The sequence below is a fragment of the Gopherus flavomarginatus genome, chromosome 1 (genome assembly GCF_025201925.1).
Source record: "Gopherus flavomarginatus isolate rGopFla2 chromosome 1, rGopFla2.mat.asm, whole genome shotgun sequence".
NCBI classification, from domain to species: domain Eukaryota; kingdom Metazoa; phylum Chordata; order Testudines; family Testudinidae; genus Gopherus; species Gopherus flavomarginatus.
The window spans coordinates 243,914,216-243,934,830 of NC_066617.1; the positions used below are offsets into that span (position 1 = coordinate 243,914,216).

At 42.0% G+C, this 20,615-nt stretch overlaps 1 protein-coding gene across 1 annotated transcript in view; it reads left to right on the forward strand.

The window, feature by feature from the left end:
- The first annotated feature begins 2,300 nt into the window (after positions 1–2,300).
- Positions 2,301–20,615, forward strand: part of LOC127039363 (P2Y purinoceptor 8-like) — a 48,865-nt gene continuing 30,550 nt past the window's right edge. Inside the window, exon 1 of the mRNA XM_050932952.1 lies at positions 2,301–2,361. The gene's annotated coding sequence lies outside the window, so the exon portion shown is untranslated. The remainder of the gene's footprint in view (positions 2,362–20,615) is intronic.

The following is a 20,615-nucleotide window of genomic DNA, read 5'->3' on the forward strand; positions in this document are numbered from 1 at the left end:
CGTGGCTCGCCAGGGTAAGCACTCTGGTGGGCTGGGCCAGTTTATTTACTTGCCGCCTCCGCAGATTCAGCTGACTGCAGCTCCCACTGACCACGGTTTGCCACTCCAGGCCAATGGGGGTGGCGGGAAGTGGCGCGGGCTGAGGGATGTGCTGGCCGCTGCTTCCCGACACCCCCATTGGCCTGGAGCAGTGAACCGTGGCCAGTGGGAGCCACGATCAGCCCAACCTGTGGAGGCGGCAGGCAAACAAACTGGTCTGGCCCGCCAGGGTCTTACTCTGGTGAGCCACATGCCAGAGGTTGCCGACCCCTGCATTATCCAGTCATTTATGAAGATATTGACTACAACCAGACCCCGATACAACATTTGCTGCCCCCAATTCTCCAGTATAGTAGCTGATTTCAGTGAGACTTTTTTTCCCTATTTCCAGTTCATTTAGTTCTTCCACACACACCGAGAAAAGAAACTGATTGACAAAATAATTTGCCATGCCAGTCTATTTTATGTGGAAGGTGCTCAGATACTAAAGAAGTATTCAACAGTACAAAATTCTAAAATACATAGATTTCACTACAACAGAAATTTGAGTTGCAAATTGGTTTTCACCTAGCTCCACAGATGGTTTCTGCTAACGAACTGAAACCAGAGTTCTAAAGTAGGCATCTGTAGGTAGGAATATGCAAAGTGGAATACAGTTTATTTCCTATGGGCTATTTTGCTTTTTGGCAACGAGAAGTTTTATTTGTTTTCATCAGGCCTTTTATTAACATTCTGATAGATAAATATATCTAATTGCACATTCTGTGTCAGTGAATAGAGCAGGTACAATGGGAAATTATGGATATGCAGGAAGATCTATTGGCAGGAGTAAGGGCATGGCCAGTGTAAGTGCAAATTTCACTTTATTGGCTGCACTCTGTGAGGCAGATCCCTAGCGAGTGTAAATTGTTGTAACTCTGTGGAGTAAATGGAATTATGACAGTTTAGACAAGCTGCGGATCTCCCCCTGTCTGTAATCCATTCTTAAATCTGTGGGTTCAGCTTGTTAGCACAACCTGCTATGTGTCCTTGGGTATGCCCCAGGCACAAAGGGCCATTACTAATAAAGGTATCATACTCCACACACCATGCTTTTTGCCACCTGCAATACATTGTCCATTAGTTACCCACTTCTGCTTTCTGCTTGTTGGGACGAATATATCTTTCTTACCACTTGCAGCTGAATATAGTTATGAACTGTCTGGCTGAAGTATATAGTACGCTTCATCCTATAAAACATTAGAATTAAGTACAAGCAGTCACTGTGTTAGTCTCTTTAGCAAAATTTGTCTTTTCAAAAATTCTACTATTAGGGAGTCAAACAGATCATAGAGTAATTATCTTAATTCTTACACAAAGAGTGAATTAAAATATTTCAACATACTATTACTTCAGACTTCTGTGGCTGTAGCTTCAATTATATGGCTCTATTCATTTAGTGGAATATAGTCAGTTATGGATCACAGCAAGTGTTTTCTTTTCTACTAAATATTACATATTCTTTCAGTTAATAAAAAATGTTATATTTATGTAGCACTTTTTATCCCAGAGGGTTTTTTTTTAAGCATTTTATAAACTAATATGCAGGAATCATTTATACATCCTGAAATGCAGCCACTTCTGGAGTGGAATATGACAATTTAACAGCTCATTGTAACACTGCACAACAATTCAGAAAAGGAAGAGGATAATATAATAATAATAATTAATATATTCAGTAATACCACAACCAGCTGAAATGATGAATGTGTTATGCAGGAGGTCAGAATAGATTATCATAATAGTCCCTTCTGAACTTAAAAATCTTTGAATCTGCAAGAGAGTTTTAGGTAGGCAAAATTCCCACTAGAAATTTGGCCAGGACACTAAGGTAAATATCCCTTCTCTTTTATGTAATCTATAATAATCACAAACAGTTCAGTGGATCTAAATGGCCAGGACATCAGTTTCATGTTGCAGCAAAAACACACACCCTCCAGCAGCACAGTTTCCTAACACTGTGCAAGAACATTGGTTCAATACAGACTTTCAGGAAAGAGGACTACCAAGTGAATCAACAATACTTCCTGTAGAATGCTATTTTCCTTCCGATGGTCCCTGTCCTTCCACATTTCCCAGAGGTCCACATCAGCTTAGCTTGTGAAATCTGGTAAGATAGTGAAACTATCCCTCTGAAGTCTATGTGACACTTTATTTACGAACATAGGTGAGGCTTTTAAGGAAACTTTATAGCTTTAGCATTGTGAAGAGCAGCAGCTAACGAGTTTCAGAGGGCATTGTTGCAGAGTCTGCAGACTCTGTGCTTGGAGATAGCTGGACTTGGTGAGTGGTGCATTTGATCTGTCTGTGGGTTGCTTGTTTAAATGTTTGTTCTCTATGTATGGGCAGAAGATGGGCAGTGGTTCCCAGAGTAAGCAGCTGAGACAGGTCTATTTGTTGGTGCCTTGGTAGGGGCCTCAAGACTCTGACCCTTGGAACTTTGATCTGCTCTGCCATTTGAAGCCTCTGAACGGTTAATTGCTCTCTGGTGGTGAGGTTTGAACCAGACAAAGGGTATGGGTGTCAAAGCCCAGACTCCAGTCTAAATGGGAACGTCTATACTGCCTGGTTTTAGCCTCCTAGTGTGAGCCCTGCAATCTTGAGTCAGTTGACCCAGGCTCTGAGACTTGCTGCTATGGGGGTTTTATTGCAGTGTAGATATTCCCTCAGAAAACTTTCCACCAGTTATGTCTATGAAAAGGAAATGCTTTTCTGTCTGATCATTGCCAGCTTTCCATTGCCTTTATTCTGAACTACCCATTTCAGCTAATATTGAGCTGGAGGAATATTATATAAGAGAGGATACAATAATGGAGAAAGCAACAGCAGACAGTAGGGGAACGGATATCAAGAAGAAAGATAGTGCCAATATCAATTACATTAACAGGTAGGCAACACTGTCACTAGAATGACTGTACCCAATCGGGTGAGGAATCTGGGTGTAGACAAGCAGAAACAGCTAAGATGTTTGTATACCAATGCAAGAAGCCTGGGTAACAAAATGGAGGTATTAGAACTAGTGGTGCAGGAAGTGAAACCAGATATAGGGATAATAGAAACATGGCTGAATTGTTGTCATGACGGGAGTACAGGGACTGAAGGGAATGTGCTGTTTAGCAGAGACAGAAATAAAGAAGGGTGGTGAAGTAGCATTGTATATTATGAATGAGATAAACTGAAAAGAAATTAGAAGTGATGGAATGGATAAGACAGAGTCTGTGGCATAATCACTTCGGGGAAGAAAGCTACCAGACACTCCCTTGGGATAGCACTAGGGATATGTTACACATTCCCAGGATCTGATGTGGATGAATAGAGACCTCTAACATTTTTAATGAAATAAATATTACTGAGAATTCTGTGATTATGGGAGACTTTAATTTAATGGAGAATAAATGCTACTAATAATGATAGGGCCCAGATTTTCCTGGATGTGATAGCTGACAGATTGCTTCACCAAAGAGTCACCAAACAAACAAGAGGTGATATCATTTTAGTTTTAGTGTTGGCAAGAAGCAAGGACCTCACAGAAGAACTGGTTGTAGGGGACTACCTTGGTTCGAGTGATCGTGAGCTAATTCAATTTAAACTAAATGGATGGATTAACAAAAATGGGTCCGCAGCTAGGGTCCTTGATTTCAAAAGGGCAGACTTCAAAAAAAATTAAGTGAATTAGTTAGGGAAATGCACTGGACAGAACTCAAGGATCTGAATGTGGAGGAGGCTTGGAAATACTTTAAATCAGAATTGCAGAAGCTACCTGAAGCCTGCATCCCAAGCAAGGGGGTGGGAAATTGTAGGGAAGAGTTGCAGCCCAAACTGGATGAGCAAGCATCTCCAAGGGGTTATTAAGTAAAAGCAGGAAGACTACAAGGAATAGAAGATGAGATGGTTCAGGAAGGAAAGCTACTTCCTGAAGGTCAGAAAATGTAGGCGGAAAGTGAGAACTGCCAAAATTCAAGCAGAGTTGGACATTGCAAAGGAAATTAAAACCCATAGTAAAATGTTCTACAGCCATATACATAAAAACAAGGGAAAAAGAAGTGGGACCACTAAGCACTGAGGGTGGGGGAGATTAAAGATAATCTAGGCATTTCCCAACACCTAATGGTTTTTAATAAGGCTAATGAAGAGCTTAGTGGCAGTGAATGTGTGGTTCATGGAAATGAGGACCTGGAAGTAGAACTTACCACAGTCGAGATGGAAGTCAAACTCAACAGATTAATGGGACCAAACTGAGGGGTCCAGAAAATCTCTGTCCAAGAATATTAAAGGAACTGGCACATGAAATTGCAAGACCAATAGCAAGGATTTTTAATGAATCCATAAATTCAGAGGTCCTACCCTATGACTGGAGCATTGTCAGGAAACTACAGGCCTGTTAGTTTGACCTCAATTGTATGAAAGATCTTGGAACAAATTTTGAAAGAGAAAGTAGTTGAAGACATAGAGGTGAACGGTAACTGGGATAAAAAACATGATTTTACAGGCCAACTTAATTTCTTTCTTAACTGATTTTTTAGACAAAGGAAACAATGTCGATCTAATTTACCTGGATTTCAGTAATCCGTTTGATAGAGTTCCACATGGGAAATTATTAGTTAAACTGGATAAGATGGAGATTAATAAAATGACTGAAATATGGATAAGAAACTGGTTAAATAGGAGACTACAAAGGGTCATAATGAAAAGCAAACTATCAGACTGGAGGGAGGTTACTAATGGAGTTCCTCAGGGATCGGTCTTGGGGCTACCTTATTTAACATTTTTATTACTGACCTTGGCACAAAAAGTAGGAGTGGGAGTGTGCTAATAACATTTGTAGCTGACACAAAGTTGGGAGGTATTGCCAATAGAGAGGGGACCAGAATATCATATAAGAAGATCTGGATGACCTTGTAAACTGGAGTAATGGAAATGGGATGAAATTAAATAGTGTAAAGTGCAAGGTCATGTATTTAGGGACTAAGAATAAATTTTTTTACCATTACCTGGGGATTTATCAGTTGGAAGCTACAGAGCAGGAGAAAGACCTGGGTGTATTAGTTGATCCCAGGATGATTATGAGCTGCCAATGTGATGCAGCTGTGAAAAAAGGCTAATGCAATCCTAAGATGCATCAGGCGAGGTATTTCCAGTAGAGATAGAGAAGTGTTAGTACCATTATACAAAGCACTGGTGAGACCTGATCTGGAATGCTGTGTGTAATTCTGGTCTCCCGTGTTTAAGAAAGATGAATTCAAACTGGAACAAGGGCAAAGAAGGGCTACTAAATGATCAGAGGAACAGAAAACCTACCTTATGAGAAGAGACTCAAAGAGCTTGGCTTGTTTAGCCTAACCAAATGAAAGCTGAAGGGAGATATGATTGTTCTCTATAAATACATCAGAGGGATAAATACCAGAGAGGGAGCGGAGTTATTTAAGTTAAGCACCAATGTTAACACAAGAACAAATGGATATAAACTGGCCATCAACAAGTTTAGGTTTGAAATTAGGTGAAGATTTCTAACCATTAGAGGAGTGAAGTTCTGAAATAGCCTTCCAAGGGAACCAGTGTGGGGGGGGAATCTAACTGTCTTTAAGACTGATCTTGATAAGTTTACACTGGAGATGGTATGACTAGACTGCGTACAATGGCATGTAACCAATCTGCAACTGCTAGCAGCAAATATGTCCAACAATTAGAGATGGGACACTAGGTGAGGAGGGCTCTGACTTACTACAGAGAATTCTTTCCCAGGTATCTGGGTGGTGGGTCTTGCCTATATGTTCAGGGTTCACCTGGATCGCCATATTTGGGTCAGGAAGGAATTGCTCCCCAGGTCAGACTGACAAAGATGCTGGGGGTTTTCAACTTCCTCTGCAGCATAAGGCATAGGTCACTTGAATATTTAAACCAGTGTAAATGGTGGATTATGTTGAAGTCTTTAAATCATGATTTGACGACTTCAGTAACTCAGCCAGAGGTTAGGAGTTTATTACAGGAGTGCAATGTGCAGGAGGTCAAACTAGATGATCATGATGGTCCCTTCTGGCTTAAAAGTCTATAAGTCAGTGAGCTAAAAAATTTCAGTCTTTCCCTCATCCCTGTACAAGTGCAACTGGCTGTTATTTTGACTTCTCGCTCACCAGGCAGGACTCTGTGTTCTCTCATCCTATAGAAATGAGATATTGAAAAGGCCTAATTCACATTTTCCCCTGCTCAGAAGCCTTTCTTAAATATGTCAAATTATTAGAATCACTACCTGAATTGTTTTCTGAATGCTTTTTGCACCATCTCTCATTGAAGGCTGCATTCCTAGTGTTGATCACATCAACTCAGATATGTTATAATGTTCCATAGTGTAGTGAGACGATGACTCACTGGCATGGTGCCTCCTGCTGGTCGTCCTGGGAATTAACTCTTCCAGCCCAGAGCACCCTCTGCAGGCCAGTGTCTTGCCTGCAGCTGGCCCCCAGGTCACTCCCGGACCCCAGTGCTCCTTTACCTTGAGTGCTGCCCCCTGGCAGTACCCTCACTCTCTGGGTCTCCCCACCCAGGGGAACCCTCAGCCCTCTACCACCATCTCGCCTCAGTGGCTAATGCCAGTCACCATCTAGCCCCAACTCACTGGGGCAGACTGCAGTCTATACCACTCGTCATCAGCAAGGGGAGTTTGGATCTGCTGCCTTTGCATACCCTGGGCTGCACCTCTGCAATCCCAAGGCCTGCAGCCCTGGGGGTTTTCCAGCCTGGAGCTCCCCAGCTCCTCTGGCCTTTCCTCAACCCTGCTTCACTCTAGGTACCCTGCTGATCTCCCACGCAGCCAGGCCCATCTCTCTCCACAGCTAGAGAAAGACTGCCTGAGCTCCTAGCCCACAGCCTTTTATAGGGCAAGCTGTGGCCTGATTGGAGCATGGCCTCACCTGTGGCTGCTTCCCCAATCAGCTTGCTTCTGGCTCCCTGGGGCAGCCCTTTCCCAGGGCCGTTTTAACCCCTTCAGGGCTGGAGAGAGTGACAACCCCGCTACACATAGCAATAAGATGATTCTCACTGTGATGGATTGTATCCACTGGGATGCAGTCTGGGAGCCGCTGGAACCACTGTGCTGCCTAACAATTCTGCTAGGTTAGCTGGGTTGGCCTGTCTCATACTGCTTTGATGATGACTTACAGCTAGGCTTTCCATGCCCTATTATCACCCAACACGATAGCAGGTAGCACCACACACCCAACTGAGTTACCTGAATGCTTTACCTAAGCCACTCAAGGATCAACTATGCAAGCACCAGTCAGTTTCCCAGCTCCCCAGCCTTGCACTCCTACTGGAATATAAGCCCAGAACTGTTATACCATCTTGTACTGCACAGGGATCTGTATGGTGCAAGCCCATTAATTAATTCACTCCCCTCTCGATGTGGGAAAACTATGCAACAAGCCTATGTTAACCAAGCTGAGATTTTCCCAAACACTTCATTAAAAAACACAATGGTTAAGATAAAACATAAAATGAGTTTATTAACTACAGAAAGATAGATTTTAAGTGATTATAAGTGATAGCAAACAGCTCAAACCAGATTACCTAGCAAATAAACAAAACCACAAACTAAGCTTAATATACTAGATAGATAAGATCTGAATTAGCAATATCTCACCCATACACAAGCTAGAAATAATTCCCTTTAGCCCGGGACCAGTACTTCCCCCAGTTCAGTCTTTGTTCCTCAGGTGTTTCCAGGTTTTCTCTTGTGTGGGGAATAAGGCCAAGAGTTTATGTCACTCCCCACATAATATAGTTTCTCCAGATGTCGGAAACCCTTTGTTCTAAGCTAAGTTCGTAGCCCAGTTTGTGGAAAAATACAGGTATCAAAATGGAGTTCAGTGTCATGTGGTCTGGTCACATGCCCTTGCATGCCTTGCTGAGTCATAGCAGCCATTATTCATAGTCTGGCTGAAGCATTCCCAGGTGGGGGGATAAGCTTCTCCTAAGGCCTATTATTTCCCTTAATGGCCCTTTACCTTGAATAAGTCCTTCAAAATAAGCTGTCTAGACTGGAAGCATCTTGCCTAGTGGGTGTCACCCAGGTGCAACCACAAATACAGATACATAGTCAATATTCATAACTCCAGATACAAATATGATACATGCATACAAACAGGATAATCGTATCCAGCAAATCATAACTTTTCCGATGACACCTCAGATGACACATTCTGTACAAAGTGCATCATAATTATGTCATAATTACATTATAATAATACTACTATGGTGAATATGGGGTACAGAGTATCAGAGGGGTAGCCGTGTTAGTCTGGATCTGTAAAAAGCAACAAAGAGTCCTGTGGCACCTGATAGACTAACAGATATATTGGAGCATAAGCTTTTGTGGGTGAATACCTACTTCATCGGATGCATGCAGAGTGTCACACTTACCCCAGATTCTTATTAAAGGTGATCTCTGGTTTACATCTAAATCAACCAATCCACTTACCAATGTTTCCCCTGCTGTCTCCCAAGAGCTATTCACTGCTTGACAGACTAGCCTGCATCATTTAGATGTGAAAAAGGCACTTAGTTGCTATCTAAGCAAAATTAAGATGTTTTCTAACTCATCTAGGTTGTTCATTGCACATGGGGATAATATTAGGGGGATAGTCAATTTCCATCCAGAGCTTATCCAGATGAATTAGACTCTCATACTAGGCATCATTGAAGATTTCAATACCATCACTGGAGCACATTCCACAAGATACAAAGCAACCTTTACTGCCTGTCTCAGAAATAGCAGCAGAGAATCCTGTGGCACCTTGTAGACTAACAGACGTTTTGGAGCATGAGCTTTCGTGGGTGAATACCCACTTCTTCAGATGCATGTGGTGGAAATTTCCAGGGGCAGGTATATATATGCTAGCAAGCAAGCTAGAGATAACGAGGTCAGTTTAATCAGGGAGGATGAGGCCCTGTTCTAGCAGTTGAGGTGTGAAAAACCCCCCTGCAGTCACTGTCCTTTGTTCCAGTTTCTTTCAGGTATCTTTGGAGGTGGAGAGGCTCCCTCTTTATCCATTTGATCTTTATCCATTTATCCCTCTTTATCCATTTGGTCTTCAGCTGGATAAAGAGGGAGCCTCTCCACCTCCAAAGATACCTGAAAGAAACTGGACTGCAGGGGGGGTGAGTGATTGCTGGACCCAGGACAGCAGGAGACTAGTCTGTATAAGGGAGCATTCTGGAACTGACAACCTGCCAACCTGAAACATATTCTCACCAGTAACTGCACACCGCACCATAATAACTCTAGCTCAGGAACCAATCCATGCAACAAACCTCGATGCCAACTCTGCCCACATATCTACACCAGCGACACCATCACAGGACCTAACCAGATCAGCCACACCATCACTGGTTCATTCACCTGCACATCCACCAATGTAATATACGCCATCATATGCCAGCAATGCCCCTCTGCTATGTACATCGGCCAAACTGGACAGTCTCTACGGAAAAGGATAAATGGACACAAATCAGACATTAGGAATGGCAATATACAAAAACCTGTAGGAGAGTACTTCAACCTCCCTGGCCACACTATAGCAGACCTTAAGGTGGCCATCCTGCAGCAAAAAAACTTCAGGACCAGACTTCAAAGAGAAACTGCTGAGCTTCAGTTCATCTGCAAATTTGACACCATCAGCTCAGGATTGAACAAAGACTGTGAATGGCTTGCCAACTACAGAACCAGTTTCTCCTCTCTTGGTTTTCACACCTCAACTGCTAGAACAGGGCCTCATCCTCCCTGATTGAACTGACCTCGTTATCTCTAGCTTGCTTGCTAGCATATATATACCTGCCCCTGGAAATTTCCACCACATGCATCTGAAGAAGTGGGTATTCACCCACGAAAGCTCATGCTCCAAAACGTCTGTTAGTCTATAAGGTGCCACAGGATTCTCTGCTGCTTTTACAGATCCAGACTAACACGGCTACCCCTCTGATACTTGTCTCAGAAATGTTTCCATCACAGCAATACGTGCAGGGTGCAAGCTAGAGTTCTCGCTATACTTCATCATGCAGCATTATTCCCTGGATTTAGCTTCTTGAACAGTCACTCAGTTCAGGAGAGCAATCCAGCAATGACTGTTCAATTCAGACTCCTAGAGCCTACCTCCTTTGGTTTCAGAGACTGCCGTCACATGCTGGCCAATTTGACCCTAGGAGTGTGGGTCTATGAAGGCAATATGCAAAGAAGTAAGGATAATAAATCTGCTACTAGGCAGTGATTGCCTTCCCAAATATTTTTGAGTTTTTATGTTAGATTAGTGGAAGGAACTGAGTGGCCTCTGGGGCCTTGTGCCCATATATATTTTCAGAGTAGGGCACAGAGAGATAACTAGAGCGTGCATATCCTCCCATTTGACATCACTAGCAAGAAAATTCCAAGCTCATGTGCTGAGAGTGTGCATGTCACCTAAACTTTAATCATGTAACATTGACATCAATGGCAACACTCCCCCTGGCTTCACTGATAAAGGATCAGGCCCCTAAAGCATGGGTCCAATGCAGGGAATTATCCATTAGTATGGTAAGTAAGATTTTTTTTCCCTTTATTAAGAGTATCTTTTAATACAGGTCACAACAGTCAGTGTAAACTGACTCTCTGCTGATAAGGAAAGTGACTAATGCTATGCCCCGGAAGTCTTCTTGCATATTTTTTATGTTTATAGTGGGTGTATTTCTTCACGTGAACTTGTCAGCATTTCCCTTTGTCAATTAAAAATATGGCCAATGTTGCGATGAAGGCTTTGAATAAAAGTGTTGCAACTTTGGTCTTCAAGCTCTTACACAAGAACTCAGCAAATTATGAAAATAATTCATAGCATGGCCATAACCAGCTCTTTCTGAAATTTCTCAATATTGGCCCATATTTCTTCTTATTCGGAAACAAAAGCAATAAATTATTGTTTCACTAAAAAGAGTGGAATAATGCAAAACTAACAGCAGACTATTATATTGGAACATCATATCAGCCACTGGAAAGTGGCGCAGGCCAAGGGATGTGCTGGTCGCGCTTCCTGCAGTCCCTATTGACCTGGAGTGGCAAACTGCGGCCAGTGGGAGCCATGATCGGCTGAACCTGCGGAAGCAGCAGGTAAACAAACTGGCCTGGCCCGTCAGGGGCTTTTCCTGAACAAGTGGCAGCCCTAGTTTGAGAACCACTGATCTAACCAGTCTGTTCCTCCGTTGTCCTGTTTGCAAACAAGTCAGGTAATGCTTGGTTTTTTCTCAGGAATGTGGCAAAGTATTATTTTTTAAAGTAGTTAGAGAGCCTCAGAAAAAAGGCACTATATATAATGCAAAGAATTGATTTTATAAAAAGTCCTAAAAATGAAGTTAATGTTATATTTGGGTCATACAATCTGAATATTCACCTAACATCTCAAGAGCTCAGTGTACAGAGTTTTCTTTTCACTTATGATCTTTAGCTTGCTGTAGAGTCAAATTCTGTTTCCAGCCATTCTTTGTCTCCTTGCAAAACCTAATAAAACAACAAAGGAGCAAAAATTAATTTAGTTCTTCTCCATACTCAAACAAACATGTGCTTTATTATCTTGCATTACATTCCGTTGATATAACTAAAATTCCTTTGATGGTAAAGTCATTGCAAGTACTTCACCTGGATTCTGGGTTTATACCTTGTGTAAATCATTTCAGTCAGCAATAACTAAGATTAATTCAGCTTCACCAGCAAAGACTCATTGGGCCAATATCTACTGCTTTTCTATGAACCAAAGGCATTTAATGGTACAGCTGGAAACTAAGGCAAAGAACTAAGTACGTTAGTATTTGTGTAGCGTGAGATGGGAGATACTTGCAGGTTAGTGGAGGCTACTCTCTGCAGATAAAGCAATTTGCTCCCCAGCCTCATTTGTGTGGAGGCACTGCAAAGTAGTAGTAGGCATAGGTGTATGGTTTATTTAAAAACAAATAAAATTTATTGTCCATATCCTGAGGAGAAAGCAAAGCAAATCCAGATGGCAGAGTGAGATCTAGCCTGTTCAGCGCAGAATCACACTCGATGAAGTATAAAGGAAAGCAATGGCTGTGCATAACAATACTTATTTCTGCAGCAGAGAGGAACCTTCTGAAAACCACAGAAGCAGTGACTTTATTAGATCTGATATGAGCCAGGAAGAGAGACAAGATTGTGCTGTGAGAATGAGCCTGAATGAAGAATAACACATTGCTGTGGGCATGTGACGGAAAAGACAGAGCCATGGGAAAACAAGGGTAATAATTAACTTGCACCAGGGGAAAAAGCTGACCTTTTGCTGAATTCAGATCTCCCCTCTGAGCCAATCCCAGGGCACATTTTCCCTGCTACCACATGGAGGCCCACATAAGCCCTGGCCCTTAGTGATATTCATGCTGAAAAACCTGTAGCATCACTGGAAAATCTGATTTTTCCTAGTCAAAGGTTTCAATTGTCTGAAGTTGCATGTTTGGAATGGAACTTATCCACAGTTTTTATTTTAAAACTATGCTGACCTATTTCTATCATGACAATGCCCTGAACATGTAATACATCCCTTATGCCAAGGAATGAAAATAATAATTTAAGTTGGTACAAGGGAGCATAACTATGAGCAATGGACATAATTCAGAAAGGGAGAAAACTGGGATGAGTATCAGAAAAAAACTTCACGTCAGCAGGATCCTTTCGACTGGAACAATCTCTTTCCAGGGAAGTAATGGATACCACATTGCTTGAACCAGTTAAAGCTAGATTGGATGAAACAATAACCAAAATGTATTGTGGGGACCAAAGCTGAACTGGCAGGGGAATCCTAAGTAAAGCTGGTTTGGAATGTCTTGACAAAATGCTTTCTCATCAGAAGAGTTTCTCAGTTCCAGGTTAGAACTTCTGGTGAGGTGAAAGAGAAGAGAGATACCAGAATAGCCAATGCTCCAAAGATTAAGGCATTCTGCCTGAGTCAGAACAGAAACCCTACAGCCTATGTAAGCACCTTAACTACCAGGCTATTGGCTACTCTAGAGCAGGTCACTCACTCACTCTGCCTCGTGGCTTTTTTTTCCCCACAAAATATTTCTAGAACCTCAAAATGTTTCCAAACATAATTCTTGGTTTCTGGCCAGCCCTGCTTATTAGGTCTATTCTGTCTGTGATTTCTATTGTTCCATGAGAGCTTATGCAGATAAATTGAGATGGTATGTAACATGTTGAAAAGTTAGCCCTTAATATCTCTGTAAGCTTTTGGTGAGCTCCCCTTGGCTTCACATACACAGTAGGCTTTATATCTCTTTTTTTTAAAAGGTGCTTGTGCGCTAAGAAGATTCATTTTTTTGTATTTACTTCATTGTGATAATTTATTGAAGTCTTCAGGAGTATAGCTCCAGAGTAGCTCCAGATACTTTTGTCTGTATAGTGGAACTGCTGCATAGTTTGAGGCAAGACAACTGAGGTGATACAACTCTTCACATATAGTTATAATTGCGCTCTCTGACTCACCTCCTGAAGGTTCTATGGTCTGCTAGTTCTTTTCTGGAAGACTGACATTATTCCAATGGATTCACTAAAATATTGGAGAGCATGTTGTCTGGCTTGCAGGCAATCATTGTAGTGCCCCTGAACATCAGTCAGATCATTGAATACCAGGGCTGGAAGGGACCTCAGGAGGTCATGTAGCCCAACCCCCTGCTCAAAGCAAGGCTAATACCCTGACAGATTTTTACCCAGTTCCCTAAATAGCCCCTCAAGGATTGAACTCACAACCCTGGGTTTAGCAGGCTAATGCTCAAAACACTGAGCTATCCCCAGCATGAAGGTTGCCCCAGTAGTGACTCTCAGGAGCCATTCCGGTAACTGGGGATTCCTATGTCATTGGGCTGCCCTGGCCATACCTGTTTTCCCCTAGATATACTTGGAGGCCAGGAGGGGAGAGGGTGCAGGAGCTACTACAATGGTTCATTGCTACCAAAGAACTCCTCTGTGTCGAGAAAATGCTCCACTGACTGCAACTGCAGTCTTTGGGGATGCTTTGTTTGGGAGACCAGCACAAAGCTGCCTTAACAGCTCAGAAAATCTGATCCCTGATATATTGTAGATAGCGGACATTGCAAAATAATTTGCTTATGGTGAAAAAAGAGATGGTAGGTTTCTTCTCAATCCTTACTTTAAAATCCTATGTACTGAAGCTTTCAACTTTTTTGACTCAATCAATGGGTTTTACCCTGTAATACACTCAGAGAAACCACCACTAAACTTTTCTATTCATTTAGTGACCACCTCCAGTTACAAGTCAATCCATGCATATGTGTCATTACCATGCCTAGTGAATACGCCCACTCATCACATAAAGATCAATGGAGTTCAGCCTAAAACAGAAGTTACAGTATGGCCCATTGTATCCACTGCCTCGGTTTTGCATAGCAAAGACTGGAACATATGCACAGAGATCCTTTCATCAATGTAAATCAGCTACACTAGATCGTTTATCCAGGCACTAGATATATTCATTGATAAAATAATTATGGATAAAGAAAGTAATATATCTCTCCCTAAAGGATACATTTAAATAGGCACTCAAATACCAACATGATAAGTGCCATAGAATAACCTAGATCGATAGAAAGAAAATTGAACTTGTGTGAGCTCAGAGTTGTTATACATGCAGCATTCAAAGTTCAGATGAGCAAAAACAGCATGTGTTAGGGGCCTCTTTAACACCTCCTGTCTGTGTGAATTATTTTCTTATTAAATTTAGCTTGTGGTGTACCTTGTAGCCAAAAGTTACTTAGATAAACAGGTGATGAACACAGTATATATGAGCCAGACAACTTTATTTTGGTAACGTTAGTTTGTAACTGGAAAGTGTGGCCTTTTATGCTATTGCAGGCAAAGTGAGAAAAAGGAAAAAAAACACATAAAAACTTATTAAACTAAATGAACTGCTTATATTCTTGGCTCACCTATAAAAAATCCTTCACAGCTGTTGGACCACCTAAGCTCTGTAGTCTTCCTAAGCTCTATCATTATTAAATTGAGGCCGGTGCAAGGGGGCATAATTGCATAATAGGATAATTTCAGAGAATCACCTCATTCTTCAGCACTCCTGGAACATTTAATAAGGCAACATGTGCTGCAACCTCTTTGAAAATGGACTTCTTGATTCCTACCTTTGTGAATATCTCAGAGGGAAAACTCATCTGTAACAACTTTGCAAGATTGTGTGAGCATGTCAGAAAATAAATCACACTGCATTAAGAAGTCATTACCCTGAAACACAAGTTCATAGTGTTTGAGTCATTCCTGGATCCAGGAATCTCCTGTTAGCATTGGTTGGGTAATGAAAGATCACATTATTGCAAGAAAATCCAGGATGGCAGGCAACATTAAAGCCTTGAGATTAATATGGAGATGTCTCTGAGTTGTCTCACTGACTGCCTGAGAGCAAGGTTGGGCCCTTGTAGGAATAAGCTGTGCAGGTATTTCCAATTCGTTACACTCCGAGACACCTCAGAACAGCCATCACAAAACACAAGGACATTGAAGCAAGACACACAGATAGGTGGAATCAACACACATAACAACCATGAACCAGTTAAATTAGCAACAGTCTGAACAAAACATCATCACAGTCCAAATGGCAGGTGTCCTGATAACTGCACACACCCAGCGCTGTGTGCACATACACACAGGAACTGGAACTCTGAGTTCACAGAGCAGAGCCCAGGAAATGAACAGGGAGCAGGAAGGCAACACACACACACACACACCCATCATCACAACTTCCTTCTCTTTTCCCCAAAAGTTCAGTGGTAGTTTATTGGTGGCACCTGGTGATCCTGGGACTGTCGGTTATGCCTCTGATTCAGCTCAGGGGGTGGATGATGTTGCAGTGGCGCAAAGTTCCCAATTAGCCACATGACATCACCATATGCAGAAAGAGAGTCCTCTTCCCTCCTTGTTCCCCTCCCAGTAGGCATATCTCGCTGGCTAACAAAACATTCTCCGCATACTACTCGCACTCGCCACACTCCAGACCCTAACATATCACTAGCAGAATTTGAAGATAGGAAACTGCAGCCCAACGCAATTGCAGCTTTTTCAGAATCAGCAGCCCTTGTCTCACTGGTTACTTTTTTGTACTGTGGTAAGAAGCAACAACCTCTGGATAAATGTGTGCTATGAGTTGTTTGCTAAGAAGAACAAAACAAGTGAGAAACTGCCACCAACAATGGCCTCCTTCAGGCAGCTCCTGAAATATGCAAATTATCAGTCACCCATATGGACTCATGCAACAGGACAGTATCGTCAAGTACCCTCTGCCAGTAATGGATGGGTGATAGGACAGCTTGTTTCTAAACAATGTTGCTGTCACCTGTTCCAGAAGCCATCCTCACATTTGTGCAGCATGGCCTGCCTGTGTAACCTGTGCAACAAAGAGATTCAAATGCCACAGGAAAGATTTGGCATGTTGTGATGCATGCAACTGTGACAGTCAGGAGCATAGCAACAGCATATTGAACACATCAGACACATATTCTGAGGGGAAGTAGAAATGTTTCAACCATCTGCTGATTACTGTGACTGTTTTTCTGCAATATAGCTCAAAGGAGAGCTGCATTAGAAATTCAGTAATTCATAGTTATATGTAGGAGTTACATGAGAGTACATGTCTGTACTTTATTATTCACATGATATATTCATACAAGACATTCTACGGCCCTCCTACTAAGAGTCACTACTATTTTAAATACCTTACATGTATTGTCACTGTATTCAGTGATAGTAAGAAGATATTTCCAGCTGTGTGAGATGTGCTATGACTTACATCTTCCACTGAGCAGATAACATAAATAATGGTTTATAATTAGAGGTAGGTGGCCTTGTTATCTGCATGACTTCATACAAATAGCAGATAGGACAACTTTTCTCAAATCAGTCCATTCTACAAATACACCAATGTATTACATAGTACTAACAAGCTCATACTGTCGTGTGACAACAGACTTTTGCTTTAACTGAAGACAACACACACCAATCATCACACAATTAAAGGGCGAAAAAGCCCTCTACACCACTGCATTCCACACAGTAGAAGGGTCAGCCACATGCAGCAATTAGGGTGTTAGTCTGAGACCCATGTTTGAGTCCCAACTCTGCCAAAGACTTCCCATGTGACCTTAAGCAAGATACTAAGTCTCTCTGTGCCTCAGTTCCCTATCTGCAAAATGGGAATTGTAATACTTCTCTGTCTTAGGAGCGTGTTGTGAGGATGAAAATATTAAAGATTGTAAGGTACTCAGCTACATTTTTAATGGGGAGAGTGCCTTAGTTAGATATTTGTTTTATGCTGTTCACTTCTTATTGTTTTGTCTTTTTACCAAGTACATTATAAAGTACCTTGATGCCTCAGTTTCCCCATCTGTAAAACGAGAATAGTGATGCTTACCTCTTTGTAAAAGGCTTTGAGATCTGCTGATGAAACGTACTGTGTAAGAGTGAGGAATTATTATTACTATTGATTAAGTGCTTCAAATGTATAGTTATTGTGAATGCATATGTGCTCTCAATATATATTTTTATAGTATACAACAAAAAAATCTCAGTTGCACACTATTTTGGGGCACTCCAAAATGGAGGCCCCTAACTGGAGATATACAGCATCTGATTTTCATGGCGCTGAGTACCACAGCTTCTAGCGATTTTGATTGGAATTGTGTGTTTTCAGTTCCTTTAAAAAATCAAGCCCCAGGTGTCTTGACTTAGGCATCCAAAATTAGAGGCAACATTAAAAAAAATGACTTTTATGTCTGTAACATCAGGTGCAAAGCTCTATAAAGACTAATGACGTACTTCTCTGTAGTAGCCGTCAGATGTGACCATTATAGAAAACATTCTGGACCAGGCTGTGCCTAATTCTACATGGTTGCACAGGGCAGGACAGGACACAAGAAGGCTCTTCTCCCTCCTCAGATCCTTGCTTAGAAGGAGAGCGCACACTAGGTATGTGTACAGTGCAATTAGACACCTGTGACTGCCCTGCCCCAGCTGACTCGGGCTCCTGGGATTCAGACTCAGGGGCTGTTTAATTGTGGTGTAGATGTTAGGGCTTGGGTTGAAGCCTGGGCTCTAGGACCCTGTGAGATAGGAAGGTTCCAGAGCATGGGCTCCAGTCTGTGCCCGAATGTCTACACTGCAATTAACAGCCCAACAGCCTGAGCCCTGCAAGCCTGATTCAAGTGGCACATGCCATACGTAGGTGTCTAATTGCAGTGTAGACATACCCCCTAGAGTCCTTGTTCTCAGAATGCAAAGCCCCAGCCAGATTAGGGCTTCTGCTGTTAGCCTCTTCAGAGGGAGCAGCTAAAGGTGGGGCTATGCTCCACAATGAGCTGTCTGGGTGCAGACTATATGCTCTCTGAGAGAGGCTCAGCAGCCACACTCCCAGGAGCGTTTGAAGGTATTATGTTTACTTGAGGTACAATGCATCCTGGAGACCTAGTTGACAGCGTGCATTTTCACACACACACACCCAATGTGGTCTGATGGCAATAGGCCACAATCAGTTCCTCTCTGTTTTCTTTGTGCTGATTGCACCTTTCATCCAGAGGTCTCTTAGCACCCATTTCTTTTAGAAGGTTGTTGTTTCTTTTTAGAACACTAATGTATCCTCCTCATCTCATCAAGACAGTGTATTGTTATGGGGCAAATATATGGATCAGAATTTTTGTTTTGCATACTCTTAAAAATAATAACCTGGCTGGGCTACAGCTATCAATAGGCAAAATTTTGCTTTTAGATCCCCCCATCAGATCTCATTGCTCATCCTCTGCTCTTCCAAGGGGACAGCAATATATGTAGTAAGGGAACATTTTGAAGCCCATTATCCACTATACTTACATGACATACAAATTCCACTTGTATTGCAAACAATGAATCCTAAGAGTGTGACTCCCCATAAATGGCTTCCAGTGTGTATTCTGAGTACAGGTGAGTTTTCCTTATATACTGACATTGGGACCAAAACTAATTAATTCTTCCCCTTAAGTATCTCAGATCGGTGGTTTATCTCGTGCTGTCTCTTGTAGCAATGCTGACTTTTCTCCTGAGTTTCCGTTTATGGAATTATATAACCATTTTAAACAAGCCACTACAGACTCAGGGCCCTCTTTCTTCTGCTTCTACAAATTTATTTCCTTCTATTTCTTGAGAGGAAGAGTCTTTAATGAGCTAGAACAAACACAATTTAAAAAACCAATAAAGCCAGATACTTACGTAGGAAGAAACATGCTTACTATTCAAATAAGCACACACAGAGGTATGTGACAAGCTGTCAAAAAGTTAAGGGTAGCCCTCTGTTTTCGAGAAGAGTGAATATGATCAAATTAAAACTGAAGACGTATTTGGAGCTTCAACCGAAGGTAGGAAATAGAGGCTACTCAGTTTCACCCACCAGTGAAAATTATCCAAAACTAGAATGATGATTCACAGAATGGTTGTATCAGTACTGGCTTTCTCTCATATATGACCACCGCAGGGGCAGTACAAATGCTGTTCGATCTCTAGGGCCCACCAGTACACAGATTTTAAACAACCAAAGATGATCCCTGGCTTTTTTTTTTTTACTGACCAAAACGCTCAGGTCTGAGGCATGTGCAACAAAAAATAAATGACATGGAGTAATTTTCATGAAAAGCATCCTCCACGTACCGTACTTACTCATAGAAAGCGTGAGAATGGAACTGAGTACAAAGAATACAATCATAAACAGAGAAACAGGTCACACTTTCACAAGTGACACAGTGAGATCCCAGTGGTGCAATGAACTCTGGGGGGAAAGGGGCTTCTGCACCCAGGGGGTGCTCATTGCAGGACTTGCCTATACAAAAACTTGACAACCGTTAGGCTGTTCGTGTGCTGAGACCATCACCTGACCAATATGGTTTCATTGTTTCCTGGTCCTCCCTGATCTATCTGTTATCTCTTGTTTTATAGTCAGATTTTAAAGTCTTGGGGGCAGTGGCTGTCTTTTTTGTTCAGCGTTTGTACAGTGTCTAGCACAACAGAGTCCTGGTCCATGACTAGAGTTCCTAGATGCTACCATAATAAAAATAATAACTAATGAGTCAGATTCATTTGTTGCTAGCTGCAAAAATCTATCATTTGGACTAATGTCCTTGTGACTAGTTCTGCTTCTTAGAGACATTAATTGGGTTCTGCGTAGCAGACATGTTGTGGTATTTACTGCTGTTCAAACTAACAAGTATGATGGGCAAAGGAAAGAGGCTCTTGCATCTGTTTGGCCCATTCTACTGCAAGCTGACTGCTGCATGGAACCTTTCCTAGCCAGTTCTACAGAGACTCCATGCTGAAGACAATAGAGCGAGAAGAGCCATTACTAATGTCTTTCTAAAAGATGTGCTCTAGCTCATCCAGAAGTTATGGGCTCAAAGCAGGAGTTGCTGTTTGAAATTCTGTGGGCTGTGTTATACAGGAGGTCAAGCTAGATCATAAAGGTTCCTTCTGGCCTTCA